At 34.2% G+C, this 21,981-nt stretch overlaps 1 long non-coding RNA gene across 1 annotated transcript in view; it reads right to left on the bottom strand.

Annotated features, from left to right (window-relative positions):
• Positions 1-355: 355 nt before the first annotated feature.
• The window catches only part of LOC127559617 (uncharacterized), a 128,615-nt gene continuing 106,989 nt past the window's right edge, over positions 356-21,981 (bottom strand). Inside the window, exon 2 of the long non-coding RNA XR_007953173.1 lies at positions 356-539. This is a non-coding gene — a long non-coding RNA (uncharacterized LOC127559617). The remainder of the gene's footprint in view (positions 540-21,981) is intronic.

Genomic DNA, 21,981 nt, shown 5'->3' with positions numbered 1-21,981 from the left:
AGACACCACTACACACCTGTCAGATTGGCTAAGATGACAGGAAAAAATAATGATGAATGTTGGAGGGGATGCGGGAAAACGGGGACACTAATGCATTGTTGGTGGAGTTGTAAACAAATCCAACCATTCTGGAGAGCAATCTGGAATTATGCCCAAAAATTTATCAAATTGTGCATACCCTTTGATCCAGCAGTGTTTCTATTGGGCTTATATCCCAAAGAAATACTAAAGAAGGGAAAGGGACCTGTATGTGCCAAAATGTTTGTGGCAGCCCTATTTGTAGTGGCTAGAAACTGGAAAATGAATGGATGCCCATCAATTGGAGAATGGCTGGGTAAATTGTGGTATATGAATGTTATGGAATATTATTGTTCTGTAAGAAATGACCAGCAGGATGAATACAGAGAGGACTGGCGAGACTTACATGAACTGATGCTAAGTGAAATGAGCAGAACCAGGAGATCATTATACACTTCGACAACGATATTGTATGAGGACATATTTTGATAGAAGTGGATTTCTTTGACAAAGAGACCTAACTGAGTTTCAATTGATAAATGACGGACATAAGCAGCTACACCCAAAGAACGAACACTTGGAAACAAATGTGAACTATCTGCATTTTAGTTTTTCTTCCCGGTATAAATTACCTTCTGAATCCAATTCTCCCTATGCAACAAGAGAACTGTTCGGTTCTGCAAATATATATTGTATCAGGATATACTGCAACATATCCAACATATAAAGGACTGCTTGCCATCTAGGGGAGGGGGTGGAGGGAGGGAGGGGGAAAAAATTGGAAAAGAAACGAGTGCAAGGAATAATGTTGTCATTATAAAGTAATCATTAAATAAAAAATTTAAAAAAATTAAAAAAAAAAAAAGAACACTAAATTCCCAGAAGCATTGGTATGAGAAGTTAAAGCTTGAACCTGGTTCTTCTATCCAAATTTAGCAGTCATTCCTCTATTGCATGTCACCTTAGAAATAAATAGCACAGGATGCTCATTGAAGGTGGTGATAGATGTGTTCTAAACCACATACAAAATTCTTCTTGGAAATTAGGCTTAAGTGAGGATTTAAATCTGTATCCAGTGCAGCTTCTACTACCCTAAGTTGTAGCTTTTATATTGTCCCTGCATTTTATGATTTTAATTCATTTTATTCTCTAATTTAGAGCAATACATAAAAGAGTCTTGATTCAGAAAAGGGAGGGAGGAAAGGAAAGAATACAAAAAATCCCTTTTTCTCAAAATAAAGAACTCATTAAAAAATTATGTCACCATTAGGATTCAAAAGCTTAAAATTCAACTATACAAGGTCTTATTTATGATCAAAACTTTATCTCCAAATTCATGTCAATGTGATGTCTATCATCTTAATATCTAATTGGCTAATATTGTCTTAAATCAAATAAAGGAAAATAAAAGCAATAATGAATATAAAATAGATGTTCTGTAATTACTTATCAAAAGCATTCATTTGGAATTTTAAATGCACTGGAACTTTATGAATCTGAATTGAAGTCACACTAGCCAATTAAAAAACAAAATCACTTAGACAAATTTGTTTAGAAATAAGGCAATGGAGGCTTGGAGAGACTTACATGAACTGATGCTAAGTGAAATGAGCAGAATCAGGAGATCATTATATACTTCAACAATGATACTGTATAAGGATGTATTCTGATGGAAGTGGATTTCTTTGACAAAGAGAAGATCTAACTCAGTTTCAATTGATCAAGGATGGACAGTAGCAGCTACACCCAAAGAAAGAACACTGGGAAATGAATGTAAACTGTTTGCATTTTTGTTTTTCTTCCCAGGTTATTTTTACCTTCTGAATCCAATTCTTCCTGTGCAACAAGAGAACTGGTCGGTTCTGCACACATATATTATATCTATTCTGACCTATTTAAGTTGTATAGGACTGCTTGCCATCTCGGGGAGAGGGTGGAGGGAGGGAGAGAAAAAATCAGAACAGAAGTGAGTGCAAGGGATAATGTTGTAAAAAATTACCCAGGCATAGGCTTTGTCAATAAAAAGTTATAATTATTAAACAAAAAAAGAAAATAATAGGGGAATATTAAAGTTATATCTTTTAATCACTAGACTGAAAAGCAGTAATAAAATTAAAGAAAGACAAAATGCCTGTTGTTCATTCAACTAGCATAACTGAGTACCTACTCAGTGAAAGGCATTTTGAAAGTCAATTTTATAAGCCTTTCAAAATGTCCTCTATATCCAAGAGAGAGAGGATGAGAAAGGAAAGGAGGAAACATGATTAATATAAGCAAGGAATGACCAGTCTTGAAGTCATTCATCTTCAGGCTTTACTCTTTTTTCCCTTAGCTGTCAGGCTGACATTTGAGCTAATAGTACCTTTCATTTTAATATACAGAGTCTATTGAATTCCAGACTCAACTATCACCCATATTTCTCTCTTTTTTTATTCTTCACCCCCACAAAAATATCAGCAGAGAGTTTTTCACAACACTCCCAGAAGACCAAAATGGCAAAGGGCTGAAAGTAGAGAAATGGAGATGGTGATACTTTTAGTTTATTTTTTATTAGCCAAGAGATTTCTCCTGTTTATTAACCATACATAATCATATTAGTTCTATAATCTCTTTAATTTATTTTAGGATCTTCCGGCCAAGATGGCGGAGAAGAGGCTGTGTAAGCTCCATGTTTTCTCTCAGAATCCATCTCATTACAAGCTTCTGAATTAATGCTTGACTGAAAAAAAAAAACCCACAAATAGTTACCAAGAGAAGACATACTTGAAATTCACCAGGAAAGGTCTGTATTTGCTTGAGGATGGGAGACAGTTTTAGATCAGTGCAGGCTGAAGGCAGGCAGCAGCAGCGAGAGCCCAGCAGGCAGCTTACAGCTGAGCAGACCGGAGGGGGGGTGGGGTATGATCTCAGCCGTCTCTGCGGGGAGAGCTTTGCTACAGGATTGGATACCATGCCCTGGCAGCAAGTCAGTAGCCCAGCAGAGAATCTAAAAACACGGGGGGTGAAGAATACAACCCTGAACAGATGGAGCCTCTCCAGCCTGGCCACCCCTCCCCCACAGTATCTCAACACGCTCTAGGAGACTCAGAGTGCAGGCACAGCACAGTCTTGCTAGTTCCTGGCTGCTGCCCCCACAGTCTGTAGAGGAAGCTCAGTAACACCACCGAGCCCCTCCCCCAGAAAAGCAGACTCCATTTAGGGTTTTTTTCTTTTTTTTCTTTGCTAGATTGTCTTTGAGTCTTCTCTGACAAAATGAGCACAAAATTGAAAAGGACCTTAACCCTTGACAACTTCTATACAGATAGAGAGCAGACTCTAAGCCCTGAGGAGACTAAAAACAGACTGTCTCCAGGTGAATCCCCAAAGGAGAAGATCATCTGTTCCTCAGCACAGTTGAATCTCATAAAAGAAATTAAAAAGGCTCTCACAAGAGAGCTAGAAGTAAAATGGGAAAAGGAGAGGGAGGCTTGGCAAGAGAGTCTGGAGAAGTCATCCCACTCATTTAAAGACAGAGTGAATTGTTGGAATCCTTACTAATTGCTGACTAATTAGAGTTGATCTAATCTTACAAGAAGATGTTTTGGCCAGAACCTGAAACAAGATACTAAGTAGAACTAATTAAGACAAGGCTTGTGTTCACACCTTTACTCATTGGAGTCCACAAGTATGCTAGCTTCACAAAGTACACTTTCTAACTTCAAGGGAGTCCACACCTCCCTTAAAGCTCATTGGGCCAGAGAGCACTATGGGAGAAAACCCATAATCCCATTCTCTCAGAAGAGTCAGATAAAAGGGCAGCGATGAGGGAATCTATGGCAGAATACATTTTTTCCTCTTGGCTGGCTGATCACGCTGGGCTCGAGAGGAGCGACTCTGGTGCAGAGAACACTTTGACGGATTTCAGTGGAGCTACGCCAGAAGCCCTCTCTCCGCGGCAAGTTGGTGGCTGGGCTCCCCAGAAGGAGATAAGAGAGACCTTCCATCTCTGTCTTGGTTGGAGGCAGAAGAAAGCAGAGGCAGAGGCTGAAGGACAGAACCTTTGGATTTGGAGACATCCGAAGGGCTCCAAACCCACTAATCTGATAGATTTCCTATTTCCTTTGGTGTTTTCATCTAACAAAAGAAAGGGGGAGATGTTGGAATCCTTACTAACTGCTAACTAATTAGAGTTGATCTAATCTTACAAGAAGATGGTTTGGGCAGAACCTGAAACAAGGTACTAAGCAGAACTAATTGATACAAGGCTTGTGTTCACACCTTTACTCATTGGAGTTCAATGAGTTCACACCTCCCTTGAAGCTCTTTGGGCCAGAGAGCACTATGGGAGAAAACCCACAATCCCTCTCTTGAGCATAAATAGAGCTTCAAAGGGCCAGTCGAAGAAGTTCTTCAGAGTGAAGAAGCTACAAGTCGAGATTTCGCCGGAATGACATGAAGAGTAGAGCTGGCTGGAGGCTGAAGAAAGCAGAGGCAAAGGCTGAAGGACCAGACCTTTGGATTTAAAGACATTCGGAGAGAGCTCTTGGAACCAAGCAGAGAGATAGGCCTCTAAGCTAACCGGGCTATATTGGAGATAATAAAAGATCTGAACTTTTATCACCTGGCTGCGTTTTGAGAAGAAAAAGATCACCGCATTTTGGCGCCCGAACAGGGACCGATTCAGATCCATCTGAACTAGATCACAACACTTTGGTGCCAAGAGAAGGATTGTGGGTTTTCTCCCATAGTACTCTCTGGCCCAAAGAGCTTCAAGGGAGGTGTGAACTCATTGAACTCCAATGAGTAAAGGTGTGAACACAAGCCTTGTATTAATTAGTTCTGCTTAGTAAATTGTTTCAGGTTCTGCCCAAAACATCTTCTTGTAAGATTAGATCAACTCTAATTAGTTAGCAGTTAGTAAGGATTCCAACAGTGAATAAAGAAATCAAATCCTTGAAAAATAGGATTAGTGAACTGGAAACAGAAAATAGCTCTCTAAAAAATAAAATTGGCGAAATGGAAAAAAAAAATTCCATAGAACAAAAGAACTCAATTGGACAATTAGAAAAAGATATTTAAAAAGTGAATGAAGAAAATACTTCATTGAAAATCAGAATCGAACAAATGGAATTGAATGACTCGAAGAGACTACAAGAATCAGTCAAGCAAAACCAAAAAAAATCCAACAATGGAAAAGAATGTGAAATACTTTCCAGGGAAAACAACAGACCTGGAAAACAGATCCAGGAGAGACAATCTGAGAATTATTGGACTCCCAGAAAAGTATGATGAAAAAAAAGAGCCTGGATGCTATTTTCCAGGAAATTATCAAAGAGAACTGCCCAGAAATCATAGAAACAGAGGGTAAAATAGACATTGAAAGAATTCTTTGATCACCTACTGAAAGGGATCCTAAAATCAAAACACCAAGAAATATAGTGGCCAAATGCCAGAACTCTCAGACGAAGGAAAAAATATAGCAAGTGGCTAGAAAAACCCAATTCAAGTATCAAGGAGCCACAATAAGGATCACCCAGGATCTAGCAACATCCACATTAAAGGATCGAAGGGCCTGGAATACGATATTCCAAAAGGCTAAGGAACTTGGTATGCAACCAAAAATAACTTACCCAGCCAGAATGAGCATCTTTTCCCAGGAAAGAAGATGGACATTCAACGAAATAAGTGAATTTCACCTATTTTTGATGAAAAAGCCAGAACTTAACAAAAAGTTTGATCTACTTAAATATAGAACTCAAGAGAAACCTAAAAAGGTAAAAAGAACTCTTGGGAACTATATTTCTGCTATAAAGATGTATAAAGAATACATGTATACCTTGTCCTAAAAACTAGAGGTGGAAAGGACCTTGTACCAGAAAAAGTAGAGGTACTACATCTCCTGAAGAGGCAAAGGAAACCTATTATAACTGAGAGAAAGAATGGAGGGGGGTGAATATAGTGGGTATTTTACTACCACAAGAATTAACTTTAAGAGAAAAATTTTAGACATATTCAATTTATGGTGAAACTTCTCCCATCTCATTGAAATGTGAAAAGTGAAAAGTGAAAAGGGAAGGAATAAGCAAAGCAGAAGGGAATATGGAAACCATGAAGGAAAGAAGTAAGATAGGGGGCGGAACTCTAAGGTGGGGGGAGGAATACTAAAAAGGGAGGGCTGTGAGAAGCAAGTGGTGCTCACAAGCTTAATACTGGGAAGGGAGGTAAGGGGGAAAGAAGGGAAAAAAGCATAAACAGGGGTTAACAAGATGGCAAGTAACACAGAATGGGTAATTTTAACCATAAATGTGAACGGGGTAAACTCCCCCATAAAGAGGAAGCGGTTAGCACAATGTATTAAAAGCCAGATATGTTGTTTACAGGAAACACACCTGAAGCAGTGAGATACATGCAGAGTAAAGGTAAAATGTGGGAGCAAAATCTACTGTGCTTTAGGTGAAGTCAAAAAAAGCAGGGGTAGCCATCTTGATCTCAGATCAAGCAAAAGCAAAAATTGATCTAATTAAAAGAGATAAGGAAAGGCACTATGTCTTGCTAAAGGGTAGCATAGATAATGAAGCAATATCAATATTAAACATATATGCACCAAGTGGTATAGCATCTAAATTCTTAAAAGAGAAATTAAGAGAGCTGAAAGAAGAATTAGACAGCAAAACTATAATAGTGGAAGATCTCAACCTTGCACACTCAGAATTGGATAAATCAAACCACACAATAAATAAGAAAGAAGTCAAAGAGGTAAATAGAATACTAGAAAAATTAGGTATGATAGATCTCTGGAGAAAACGAAATGGAGACATGTTGGAATCCTAATGTTAATTCAATGTAATTGATACAATGCTTGTGTTCACACCTTTACTCATTGGAGTTCACATGTTTGGGAGATTTCAGGGTTTAGTATGAGACATCTGAATTCACACCTCCCTCGAGTTATCAAGTTGTTTCAAGTTAACACTAGAATTCTAACATCTCCCTTGAGTTATCACCTTGTTTCAAACTGAGTTAACACTAGGATTCCAACAGAGACAGACAGGAGTACACTTTCTTTTCAGCACTTCAAGGAACCTATACAAAAATTGACCATATATTAGGACATAAAAACCTCAAACTCAAATGCAGTAAGGCAGAAATAGTAAATACATCCTTTTCAGACCACAATGCAATGAAAATTACATTCAACAAAAAGCCAGGGGAATGTAGACCAAAAAATAATTGGAAACTAAATAATCTCATACTAAAGAATGATTGGGTGAAACAGCAAATCATAGAGATAATTAATAACTTCACCCAAGAAAACGACAATTATGAGACTACATACCAAAATGTATGGGATGCAGCCAAAGTGGCAATAAGGGGAAATTTCATATCTCTAGAGGCCTACTTCCATAAAATAGAGAAAGAGAAGGTAAATGAATTGGGCTTGCAACTAAAAATGCTAGAAAAGGAACAAATTAAAAATCCCCAGTCAAACACTAAGTTTGAAATTCTAAAAATAAAAGGAGAGATCAATAAAATTGAAAGTAAAAAAAAAAAAACTATTGAATTAATTAATAAAACCAAGAGTTGGTTCTATGAAAAAAACAACAAAATAGACAAACCCTTAGTAAATCTGATTAAAGAAAGGAACGAGGAAAATCAAATTGTTAGTCTTAAAAATGAAAAGGGAGAACTCACCACTAACAAAGAGGAAATTAGAGCAATAATTAGGAGTTACTCTGCCCAGCTTTATGCCAATAAATTCAACAACTTAAATGAAATGGAAGAATACCTTCAAAAATATAGCTTGCCCAAACTAACAGAGGAAGAAGTAAATATCCTAAACAGTCCCATCTCAGAAAAAGAAATAGAACAAACTATCAACCAACTCCCTAAGAAAAAATCCCCAGGACCAGATGGATTTACATGTGAATTCTACCAAACATTTAAAGAACAATTAACTCCAATGCTATATAAATTATTTGAAAAAATATGGATTGAAAGAATCCTACCAAACTCCTTTTATGACACAGACATGGTACTGACACCTAAACCAGGTAGGCTGAAAACAGAGAAAGAAAATTATAGACCAATCTCCCTAATGAATATTGATGCTAAAATCTTAAATAAAATATTAGCAAAAAGATTACAGAAAATCATCCCCAGGATAATACACTATGATCAAGTAGGATTTATACCAGGAATGCAGGCCTGATTCAATATTAGGAAAACTATTAGCATAATCAACTATATCAATAACCAAACAAAAAATATATGATCATTTCAATAGATGCAGAAAAAGCATTTCATAAAATCCAACACTTGAGAGTATAGGAATACATGTACTTTTCCTTAATATAGTCAGGACCATATATTTAAAACTGTCAATAAGTATCATATGCAATGGGGAAAAACTGGAACTTTTCCCAGTAAGATCTGGAGTGAACAAGGTTGCCCACTATCATCATTATTCAATATTGTATTAGAAACACTAGCCTCTACAATAAGAGTCGAGAAAGAGATTAAAGAAATTAGAGTAGGCAATGAGGAAACTAAACTATCACTCTTTGCAGATGATATGATGTTATACCTAGAGAACCCCAGAGATTCTACCAAAAAAGTTATTATAAATAATTCATAACTTTAGCAAAGTTCCAGTATACAAAATAAATCCCCATGAATCCTCAGCATTTTTATACATCACCAAGAAAATCCAACAGCAAGAGATACAAAGAGAAATTCCACTCAAAATAACTGTCGACAGCACAAAATATTTGGGAATCTATCTACCAAAGGAAAGTCAGGAATTATATTAGCAAATTACAAAAAAATTTTCCACTCAAATCAAGTCAGACTTAAATAATTGGAAAAATATTAAGTCATAAAAACCTCAAACTCAAATGCAGGAAGGCAGAAATAATGAATGCATCCTTTTCAGACCACGATGCATTGAAAATTACATTCAATAAAAAGCCACGGGAAAGTAGACCAACAAATAATTGGAAACTAAATAATCTCATACTAAAGAATGATTGGGTGAAACAGCAAATTATAGACATAATTAATAACTTCATCCAAGAAAATGATAATAATGAGACATCATACCAAAATGTATTGGATGCAGCCCCAGTCAAACACTAAACTTGAAATTCAAAAAATAAAAGGAGAGATCAATAAAATTGAAAGTAAAAAAACTATTGAATTAATTAATAAAACTAAGAGTTGGTTCTATGAAAAAAACAACAAAATAGACAAACCCTTAGTAAATCTGATTAAAAAAAGGAAAGAGGAAAATCAAATTGGCAGTCTTAAATGAAAATATAGCTTGCCTAAACTAACAGAGGAAGAAGTAAATATCCTAAACACTCCTATCTCAGAAAAAGAAATAGAACAAACTATCAATCAACTCCCTAAGAAAAAATCCCCAGGACCAGATGGATTTACATCTGAATTCTATCAAACATTTAAAGATCAATTAACTCCAAAGCATCTACTATTGCAAGATATTGTGCTAGATTCTGAGGATATAAAAGCATAAGTCAAGTAAGGTCTTCCATTACTCTAATGGGAACAATAGATCCTGCAATGGATCAACAAATGTAAGTCTTTTTGAGGAAGAAGACTAATTGAGAAGAAGAGAAAGTGAAAAGGGACATTGAATCAAGGAAGGTTTCAGAGCACAGAGCATATTAACTAGATGAAGAAGAGAGATTAAGATTATGGAAAATTAACATGAACAAAGACTACATTCCAGGCATGGGAAGACTATGGAGAGAAGTCCTTGTACAAATGCAGGTGATCAAAACTAGAATTTCAAGTTCAGTCAATGGTTAGTATTATAGTTAGAATTTATTTTTACCATAATAAAGCCAATTCCTGAGGAACATGAGGAGTAGGCTTTGTGATAAACTTTGGAAAGATGAGGTTGCTCATACAGGAGGGGGAAGGACCCACATGTGTAAAATTGTTTCTAGCAATTCTTTTTTTGTGGTGGCAAAAAAAGTGGAAAATGATTAGGTATTTATCAATTTGGAATGGCTAAATAAGTTATGGTAATGAAAATCATAGACTCTACTGTTGTTTAAAAAAAATAATGAACAAGCTTATTTTAGAAAGTCTTGGGAAGATTTACACAAACTGATGTTAAGCAAAACAAACAGAACACAGTAACAGCAAGATTGTGCCATGATCCACTATAAAAGATTTGGTTCTTCTCAGCAATTCTGTGATCCAAGGCAATTCCAATAAACTTTGGATAGAAAACACCATTTGCATCCATAAGAACTACGAAGATTGAAGGTAAATCAGCACATGCTATGTCCATTTTTTTTCTCTCATTTTCTCTTGTTCTGTTTTTTTCTCCCAATGTAATTCATAAAGAAATGTATGTTTAAAATTTTGATATGTATATGTAACTAGAAAAAATTTAACAAAGTAAAAAAGGAAAGATGAACTATTCCACTCTAGCATCATTCCCTTCTGGTATCTTTTTGGAATCATTCAGGGTACTATTTCCTGTTTGTCAAGAGTCTCACTTTCATTCTTTTCTTGTTCCTCATTGGCAACCAAAGACAAAAGTATATTGGAACAGGGTAAAATAGAAAAAAAGTTTTTGCTGTCTTTACACACATTAACTTGTATTTCCTTTTTGGGTACATGTACCATGTTAAAATAAACTATAAGCTTCTTGAAACTTAAGGAATTATTTCCCCTTTGTCTTTACTTCTCCAGAACTTAAAATAGTATTTTGTATTAATAAGATACTTGAATTCCTGTTGAATTTAATTGGAACAAGAAAAATATTTCGAGAATCCCCAGGTTAATTTAATATAGTTCACCCAATATCCACTGAGCTCAATTAATTAAGGACCCCAATGCCAATAATAACTTTTCCTCTCAAAAAACAACAAATTAAAATTTCTATTATACCATAATCATCATAAAATATAATTCTATACATAATTATAAAACTCTAAATTATAAAATAATAATAAAAAATTGTGTATATGTTATGTGACACATGATAATCTAGAAGTAGTTCATTAAGATCTTATATGCTTGGTAGTATATAAAAACATTATAAATATCTTTATTGTATGAATTATATTGAATATAATTAACATTCTAATTAAAGGGATACAATTTGGGAGATCTTTAACAACAATTATACTTAAGCTTAATTTTTTATTTTTTTATTTGAACAAATACTTGCAATATTTGACTTGAAATCAAATAGTTTTGTGCCACATTAATTTATTATGGTAGTTAGCTTTATAATAAGAATAAAGTGAAAGATTACAATATAGATATTATATTGATGAGAATGGCATGGCCAGAATCTGCATAAAAATATCTTCTTCGTTGTCCTCTGTTGTACTATAAATGTACCTCATCAATTGTCATTCTACAGAAGGTTACTTAAATCCAGATCTTCTTGAACCCTAGGGCAGCTTATACACGCCTTACACTTTGCACATGACAGGCACATAAATTATCCTTGAATGAATAGATTAATGAATGAGTAAATTTTCTGCACAAGTGATTAGTTTAGAGATGAAGTCAATAACAAGTAAAAGAAGAGAATTACCAGGGATGGGTTATCTAATCTAATCAAGGTCTGGAACTTGACCTCATTAAAATGAAATTTAGTAACTTAAACTAATCCATAAGCAAGAGAATTGAAGATAATATTCTGTGAATGTTTGGCCACCATGGAGCATTCTAAAATAGACTAACAAAATTGCTATCTTCATTAGCCAAGTAGAGAATTCAAGTTTTAACCCTTTTTATTCCCTAAAATTCTATCTATACCACTTTTTGCTTCTTATAGTATTTGTATTTTTTTTTAATTTAATTTCCTCATGGGAAAGATTTTTTTTATTGTGAGAAGCTGAAATACCTAGCTTTAAAAACACAAATTTGAACTGCAGTTGTTTTTTGATAACTGCTTTCCTTACTAGCCTCTATAAACTCCAGCTCGAAAAAAATGCAAATGTTTCTCACCAGTAAATCCCAATTTCTATCTGAAATGCAATTTGCAGAGCTTCCTAGAGCTTTGGTTCTTTAAAGATGCAAGCCCTGCTGACTTGGGAAACAATCCAACAGGTCTGACAGAGCTAACAATGATTAAATTGAAACTGCCAATAAGACATAGTAAGGTTATGGTATAAGCCATCTCATCCACCACATACTATCCAATGGCTCTCTCCAGAGTCTTTCTCCACTTTTAAGAAAGTAATTCTATTGCAATTCTTAAACAAAATTGAGAATGTTTTACTCTTTATGGAAGCTTTGTGTTTTGTTTTAGGAAATATTTGCTTCAGTGAAAACCATACCAGAATTGGGCTCAAGGAGTCTTAACTTTGACACATACATAGCACTTACATGAGGTTAGTCAGTAATCTCACATCTCTTGGTTTCCTTTACTTATTATAAAATAAGGGATTTGGACAAGATGACATCTAGAAGATTTCCAGCTCCAAATATCCGATCCTATGATCCTAATGTCATTAGGTTTATAAACATAGTGTAAAGCAGAAAATTAAGAAAGTTTTATGAATAATGTTGCAACCCAAACTCTGTGCTCTTCAAAATCCAGGTAGTTGAGACAAAGAATTCTGCTTTAGTGTTTTAGCTCCTCACTTAACTTAGTAGGTATGAAAATTGAAATGTGCTACATAAAACAATAATTCCCAGACCTCTTGAGATTCCCAGTGATGGATGGTTCAGGGTCTACACACTCACTCTCTCTCTCTCTCTCTCTCTCTCTCTCTCTCTCTTTCTCTCTCTCTCTCTCTCTCTCTCTCTCTCTCTCACACACACACACAGTCATACACATAATCTTTAATTTATTTTCAATTAATACATAATTGCCCAAACACATAGTAAACACACACACACACACACACACACACACATATGTATGTATATATATATACTTACACATATACATGGATTGTTCCCTAATCCCTACCCAGGCATAATTTTCATGCTCTGTTTCTGCTAAGATCTAAATCAATCATGTTCATGAAAACAAAAAGATTTAGGTATTCAGACGTCTTTAAATCAGATTCTGACCACTTTTAAGCCCAGAGTAGCTAATTGTAATTTTTCAATTTGTACAGTTTCCCCAAGTTTTCAGGATTTCAGTACAAAACAGCTCTAAGGGATAATCAGACACTTGTGAATACTCTCATTTGAGTTCTCTATACTGCATCATAGCATCTTCTTAGTTCCCCTCTGTTGTATTATAGTTATACCTCATTAATTGGCATGATCAAAATGTTATAAAATTTAACCTTTTGCAGTGTAAATTTCAAGGTATTTGAAGGCTATCACTCGGGTTCTACAGAAACAAAAGATCTTGCTTCACAATACTGCATTAAAACTCCTTTTCCAATTTAAACTTATTGTCTATTTATATGCCTGGTCTTTTTCTGGCAATTTATTTTTTTAAAACTGGTTAAAAATGCTGGTAAGTTATTCATAATATCTATAGAGAAAGAGAGCAGACACACTAAGAATAATTGTAAAAGGGAAGAAAGTCAATTCTGAAGATATACTTTCCTTATGAAGTCTGGTTTATCTAATAGCATTATTTAAAATATATATATATATCATAGACTTGATCAGAATGCTCATAGACACCTACAATTGCTTGAGGCAAATGGCTAAAACTATAAATTGCAGAGAAAATGTTTTCTTCCTTGAGGAGAAGGAGGATTTTCATCCAAAAGTTGAAATACCAATGAAATCACAGGGCAGTTACATTTACACAATTTGACTTTCATTGGTCATCAGAGAGATATAGTCAGATAATATGGACACATCATCATATCTATCTAGGAAAAAAAAAAAACAACTCTCAAAGGATATATTATATTGATGCTAGGTCAGAAATATTGTTGCAAATTAAGGAATACAATCTACTATGGTTTTATTATATAGTATTTCTCAATCCAAGATAAACTCCTTAGCACTCTCCCAGAGAAACGATTTTTGCTATTCTTAAGAAGTGAATGAATTATGCTATACTTAATCATAGCAACTTTTTTCTACGCTCCATATTTATTTTTGCGATTTAATTGGAGATTTGAGGAGAATGAATGATTATTTTTTAAAGCAATTTGACTTACTCATTTTGTCATGTATTTGGAAATTATTGCTTTGTTGTTAAAAACACAGTAATGAAAGACCATGGGCTTCCATGAAGGTAAGTTAGTGAAATTTAATGGAACCAAGATTTAAAGTAACTTATTTCATACCTGGTTTGCTACCCTAAGCAATAACTTAGCTCCAATATACATTCCTTTGTCAAGATCTCAGACAAATATGAGCTGTAGTAGTCACAAAATGTGATCACTTGAAGTAACCTATGATGAGATATACCATTTTTTATCTGTCCATATAGAGCCATAACACATTTAAACATAAGTGAAAATCCCTATATTATCTCATACCACTATCACTACATTAGCATTCTCCACAACTGTTTTGCTCCGTATTCTATGCTTAGAAAACAAAAGTTGGCTCATTTCAGCCTCCCCTCTAGAACTTATATATGAAGAATTGTTGCTTAATTGCTACTCTCTTAGAGCTGACTTTTGAGTAGATGTTCTCCTTCCCAAGTGACCTCATCTATATAATATTTTGTCTTCTTCAGATCAATTATGTAGTTAATATAAATTTTTGCCTAGTACCTTTCACTTGTAGCCTTTGCCACCTTTAGAAAAATGAGAAACAAAGTATTACCTTGAGATTACCTTGGATTCTTCTCTCTTCTTAATCTTATGTATCAACTCAATTACTAAGTCTTATCAATTCCATTTTTTTCATCTATCACATATCATCTTCCTAGTTCAAAGTACATCACCACAGAATGGAGATTGAAATAGCTTCCTAATAGCTTTCTCCACATAGGGCTATTAGACATATTTTCATTCTTTTCCCTTGGTACCTCCTCCTTGTACCCTATCAGGTGAATAGCCTACCTCATATTTTACTGGAAAAATAGAAGTCATTTCCAAAATTGTCCTCTTTTTTCCTCCTTTTCTTATTGCATTCAAAATTCATCCCCTACACTCTCTTTCACGAATTTTATACGAAGTACTACCCCCACCCCAGTCTTTACAAAGCAAATGCTATATATGTGTCATTCATTCTACATTTCCTATCTTCTTCTTTTTTTTTTTTTAAATAACTTTTTATTGATAGAACACATGCCAGGGTAATTTTTTACAGCATTATCCCTTGCATTCACTTCTGTTCCGATTTTTCCCCTCCCTCCCTCCACCTCTTCCCCCAGATGGCAAGCCATCCTTTACATGTTGAATGGGTTACAGTATATCCTAGATACAATATATGTGTGCAGAACCGAACAGTTTTCTTGTTGCACAGGGAGAATTGAATTCAGAAGGTATAAATAACCCGGGAAGAAAAACAAAAATGCAAGCAGTTTATATTCATTTCCCAGTGTTCTTTCTCTAGGTGTAGCTGCTTCTGTCCATTTTTGATCAATTAAGGCTCTCTTTATCCACTTCCATCAGAATACATCCTCAAACAGTATCGTTGTTGAGGTATATAATGATCTCCTGGTTCTGCTCATTTCACTTAGCATCAGTTCATGTAAGTCTCACCAGTCCTCTCTGTATTCTTCCTGCTGGTCATTCCTTACAGAACAATAATATTCCATAATATTCATATACCACAATTTACTCAAACATTCTCCAATTGATGGACATCCTTTCATTTTCCAGCTTCTAGCCACTACAAACAGGGCTGCCACAAACATTTTGGCACATACAGGTCCCTTTCCTTTCTTTAGTATCTCTTTGGGGTACAAGCCCAGTAGAAACACTGCTGGATCAAAGGATATGCACAGTTTGATAACTTTTTGAGCATAGTTCCAAATTGCTCTCCAGAATGGTTGGATGTGTTCACAATTCCACCAACAATGTATCAGTGTCCCTGTTTTCCCACATCCCCTCCAACATTCCCCATTATCTTTCCCTGTCATTGTAGCCAATCTGACAGGTGTGTAGTGGTATCTCAGAGTTGTCTTAATTTGCATTTCTCTGATTAATAATGATTTGGAGCATATTTTCATATGTCTATAAAGAGTTTCAATTTCTTCGTCTGAGAATTGTCTGTTCATATCCTTTGACCATTTATCAATTGGAGAATGGTTTGATTTCTTATAAATTAGAGTCAATTCTCTATGTATTTTGGAAATGAGGCCTTTATCAGAACCTTTGATTGTAAAAATGTTTTCCCAGTTTATTGTTTCCCTTCTAATCTTGTTTGCATTTGTTTTATTTGTACAAAAACTTTTCAGTTTGATATAATCAAAATTTTCTATGTTGTGGTCAATAGTGATCTCTAGTTCTTCTTTGGTCATAAAGTCCTCCCTCTTCCACAGGTCTGTGAGGTAAACTATCCTATGCTCTTCCAATCTATTTATAATCTCATTCTTTATGCCTAGGTCATGAACCCATTTTGACCATATCTTGGTGTACGGTGTTAAGTCAATGCCTAGTTTCTGCCATACTGATTTCCAATTTTCCCAGCAATTTTTGTCAAATAATGCATTCTTATCCCAGAAACTGGTGTCTTTGGGTTTGTCAAACACTATATTATTAAAGTTATTGGCTGTTTTGTCCTTTGAACCTAACCTTCTATCTTCTTCAATAGAATACCTTCAGTCTCTCTATTTGCTCTTTCTATGTTGTCTACAAATATAAATCTGCCTTGCCCAATCTTAATCCAACCAACCTGGTTAATTGCTATTCTCTATTTTTCTCCATCTGTTCTAATTTAATTCCTTAAGAAAAAAAATGTACATTCACTGCTTCCCTCCTCTTCTTACTTGTTTCTACTTTCAATTAAAAATTTTCTCTTCAAAGTCATAAATGATCTCCTGTCTAATCTAATATCTTGCACTTGATCCTTATTCTCCTTTAATTCTTTGCAACTTTTCAAGCTTTTTATAATTTTCTTCTTCTTGATATTCTCATCTCTACATTTATGTGAAGTTGTTCTCCCCAGATTAAAGGCAAGGCAATAACATCTGTTTTTTTTTTTTTTTTTTTCCTACTGTATCCTAATGACCATGGAACTTTCTACCCAACTTGCAGGCAAAATCTTCTTTATGTGTAACATTCCCTATTAGAATGAGCTCCTTGAGTTATGGAACTGTTTTTCACATAATGATCACTTAAGAAGTGCTTTATTTATTCATTCACACATTCAATTCATTGCATTTCTTCAAGACTTAATCATTTCTCTCCACTCCAAACTGGCCTAGCATCTTTCAAAATTCTGGTGATGTATTATCTTGCTGTCTTCACTTTAGGGGAATGGCTTACACTGCTGAATCCTATTTAATAAATTCCTACAACTGAATTCACAATGTGCCGGTCAATTTTAAGAACCTCTCTTCATGCTTATCTATTGGAGAAATATTATAAATTATCAAGCATTAGCCCTACAAAGGGGATTTCTTTCTTCCCAAGTAATGCCCCAAATAAACATTAGATGTATTATTTTGCTCCCTATCCTTTCCTCCTGTTAACTCATAAACCCCTAATATATTTCCTTTCATTCCCTGTCTTGGCAAACAGTTTAGGACATTTAATTTAAGGGAAAGGGAAATTCCTTTTTGTTGTTGTTTATTTTTTTTTCCCTCACTTCAACATGGCCGCTTTTATTTAGGTTAATACATTCAGTATAAGCAAGAAAAAAATGGCAATCACTCTCAGAGACTTTTTGCAATTTATGAAAATGAACTAGATACAGGAAAAGATTCCCTTGCTCATTTAAAGGTCAGTCACTTCACAGAATGTATTTCCTAGAATACAGTTATTCACAAAAGTTAATTTCACTTGCAATCATTAGAATCACTCCCACAAGTCATGTCCAATCCTTTATAGAAAAGATTGATCTGGTAAGCAAGCATATGTAGGTCAGTGGCAGAATTGGTCTGCAAACATAGAAGCTGGACAGCAATGTGCTGCCTCCCAGGAATGTTATACACCTGCCCCCCCTGCTATGGCATGGAAATTTTCATGCTGAAGCTAACCTACTGAAGTGATTGACAATTAGAAACAGCTGCTGCTTTTGACCTATGGCCACATAGTTCCTTAAGTTTCCTCATATTAGAATTGGGGTTGGATATTTTATATTTTCCATTTACTCAAAGGTCAAGTTCAATAGCCTTCAATGCTTTATTAATCATTTTGTCCATGTTCATGTGTTATTAATGAGTATTAAAATAAATATATATGTATATTAAGCATGAGACAGATTAACATCTTTTTTCTTCAATGCTCCTTTGAGGCTCTCTAACTTTTTTAGGGGGAGACATAGGTGACATTTATCTTTGGAAAAATAATTTCATCATATAGACACATAATAACTTATCTCTGAATAACTACAGCTCATTTTCAATGAAATAGTAAAAATTAATAAACAACAATAAAAACATCAGCAAAACAAAAACAAACAAACAAACAAAAAACAAATAAATCTCCCTTTTGGGAGAGGGAGTCAGGATGGAAACTGAGACTCAAAGAGATTATTTGAAGTTCATTCTCTGTTATGAATTTAGCTTTTCTTCTTCCCTTTTTCCAGAATCTTCTGTGTTCCATAATGTTATGGGATTTCCCTCTACCAGAGGCTTTTAGTCTATAATTTGTCAACTTAAAAAAAAATGAGACCACATTTCAATATATCTGATTGCCTTTGTAGTGCTATATATTTTATATTATTCATTTAAAAAATATTGTCCTGGGGAGTGTTTCATAGGCTTCCCAAGATTATAATTGTCATTTATGAAACACACAAAAGTTAAGAATCCCAGCCCTTAAACAATATGAAGCATCATTTTAATCTATGATATCAGAAAAGGGAAACTAATGATGTATTCACCAGTTTCTTTAAAATCTGTAGCCTTCACTTGCTTTACTGAAGTATCCTGGGGTCAAGGAAATGAGACTCTATACCTTCCCCAAACCAACTAAGAGGACTGATTAAGACATGGGAATCTCTCTGAATGTGGAAGCCAAATCCAGACTTTGCTCTAAAGCAATGATTTTGATATTTCCTCTTATACCTATTATTCAGGAATACTATTTCTCTACATACTAAATTGGTTTACTATGTTATATATAGATCCAAAAATATGTCTAATTTTTAGACGTTAAAGTAACTCATTGTGATAAACTGTAAAGATCACTTGCTATGGCATCAGACAACATGGACTGAAAAACTGCCTTTAGCAACTTATAACCTCTGGGATCATGAGCAGTTCACTTAATCTCAATATACCTCAGTTTCAACATCTGTAAAATAAAAAGATTGGATTATAGAGTCTCTGAGGTTTCTTCTAATTCAAAACCAATACTTGCATGACAATAGAAAAATTTCATTGTGGTATTATTTAATTTTTTCTGAACCAGCAGATATTTAATTAACTCTTCATCCTCAGAGAGTACCAGTTGTTCAGTTATACATGGGCAAAAGCAGGCTTAAAAAGCCATGTTGCTTCTATATTGTTTTTTAACATATACTTTAACGTATTTAACATGTATTGGTTTACTTGCCATCTAGGAGAGGGAGTGGGAAGAAGGAGGGGAAAAGTTGGAACATAAGGTTTTGCCTGGGTCAATGCTGAAAAATTACCCATGCATATGTATTGTAAATAAAAAGATAAATTTAAAAAAAGGCATTATGCTTCAAATTAGAAAAAAAAGTGAAGGCTTATCTGTGCTTTCTATGAGTAATTTAATAGGAAGGAAAAGTCTATGTATTTTATATGGATCAGGCCTTCATTTTCTACCCAAGTTATGATCATATCCACTGCTTCTAATGCTTCCACCAGGGGCTATTTCATTTAAGTCTATGACTCTTTGCATTTGAGTCAAGTATGACACAATAAAGATACATTTATTGTTTTTAGGCATTACTAGTCTTTTTTGACTTTTGTAAAAATGTCCTTGAAGAAAACATTTTTTTGTTGTTGTTGTTTGTTTTCCCCAGCTGTGTGGCAACTTATTGAAAGAGTTTGGAACAAATCCTAGGTTGGCTAATCAACTGAGTTTATGAAATGTTTTTATTTATTTTCTCAACTATGCTCTACTTTTGACCATTCTACTATTGATTATAACTCATACAGAAGATGATCAGGGAAACTGATTCAAAAATATATTTAATAGTTTAGGAATCCTCAACCATTTTCCTCAAGCCATACCTCACTGATGTTCTAGAATACTTTGAATTGTACCTCCTTGAATCTTTGTTAATATTACAAGTTTTGTGTGTTCAATAGAATCTAAAAAAAAAATAAGTGGCGTAATTATCAATTTTTACATTTAAAAATGTAAATGAATCTGTTAATAAATCATATAGAATGGAGTAATATTTAGTTGATAATTACATGAAAAAATACATACTTGTTTGTGTGCTGCTCTGAAAAATGATGGCTGACTATATATCTAAATTCCCGTAATGGATTTAGTAGGTTTAATGTTATTGAGAGGAACTTTATTTGTATTTCAGTATCATTTTCACAATCTAATATACTTTTTTCTCATTTTTGTTTTTAGGGAAGGTACAATAATAAGTTTCATCAAATATCTCTTTTATACATTAGATAAAAATAAACTGCTTAATAGTTTGAGTTTTGATAATAGCCCATTAGTGGTCATTAATAAATAGAAGAGTACTTAGATTTTAGAAAGATGTTTTGATTTCATGTCTTTCTTTTCACAGGAGGAGTACACAGTTTCAGAGAAAACATTGAAGGAAAAATAGGATTTTGTCTAAAGTAATGTTTACTTTTTGCAATTGTTTTAGAGATAAAGGATATCACATGAATTTGCTAATTGCTTTTCCCCTACTGTGTAATGCTAACACATATATAGCATATGATTAAATTTGTTTCAACAGGATCATATTGATTTAGAATTCTTGATTATATCAAATGGATGTTTTCCACAGAATGAAAACAAATTGACTATATGAATTAAAAACAATGATTAGTACCAAACAACAAAAACAACAACAAACTAAACTAAAGCACTCTAAACTGGATTTTTCTTCTTTTTCTCATCAACAGTGTATTCCAAAATAGGCATATTGATGTAACCATACAAATGAAATAAACCATACTACCAATCTGCTTATAAAGTATCTTTTTAACTTATCAACCCACAAATGTTTAGTGAATATGTACTATATCCAGATTATTCTTGTCAGTTTGGTAGATACAAAGGACATGTAAGAGACAGACCTTATTGTAAAGGAACATATAATATAGCTAAGGAGATAAAATAAACAAAATGAAAGAAAAAAATAAACATTATACTACATGGAGAACATGCCTATTGTTGTGGTTTTTAAAGAGTGGGGAAGGGAGGATGGTATATTCCATGTTAAAGGAGTAATTTCATATTGTGAAAAATTTTGGAATGAAGTTGTATTGTTAAGGTGAGAAAAATATTTTACAGAAATATGAAATCCAGTCAGAGGTGTATGGACTTGATTTTGGGAGACAATAGCTGTTAGAGATTTCTGAATAGAATAATAGTACAATGAAAGAGATTAGTCTGGCAATGATAGATAGGATGTATTAGTAGTAGTACAGAGGTGGAAATGCCAGCTATGAGGACATTGCACAAACTCTAAAATGAGGTGACAAGAGATTGAATAGGGTATTAACAAGGAAGAAATTTCTTTTTTTTTGAAGTAGAGACCACATATGGCATAGCAAATAAAAGGCCATCTTTAGCATTTAGAAAACCCATATTTCATCTCACACCCAAATCTGTCACATATTGGCCAAATGATCATGAATAAGGCATTTCTAGTGTTACAAGTACTTTTTTAAGTTATAAAAGAACTGCTCATCTGCATTTACAGCAAGTTTTCTATCAGGATATCCTTTGATCAATGAATCCAAGGGCCAGTTTCATTTTTTTTCCCTTTCAAGATAAA

The sequence above is a fragment of the Antechinus flavipes genome, chromosome 4, assembly GCF_016432865.1.
Source record: "Antechinus flavipes isolate AdamAnt ecotype Samford, QLD, Australia chromosome 4, AdamAnt_v2, whole genome shotgun sequence".
Lineage (NCBI taxonomy): Eukaryota > Metazoa > Chordata > Mammalia > Dasyuromorphia > Dasyuridae > Antechinus > Antechinus flavipes.
The sequence above is the reverse complement of the archived record's forward strand: the minus strand, read 5'-3'. Positions and strand labels throughout refer to the sequence as shown.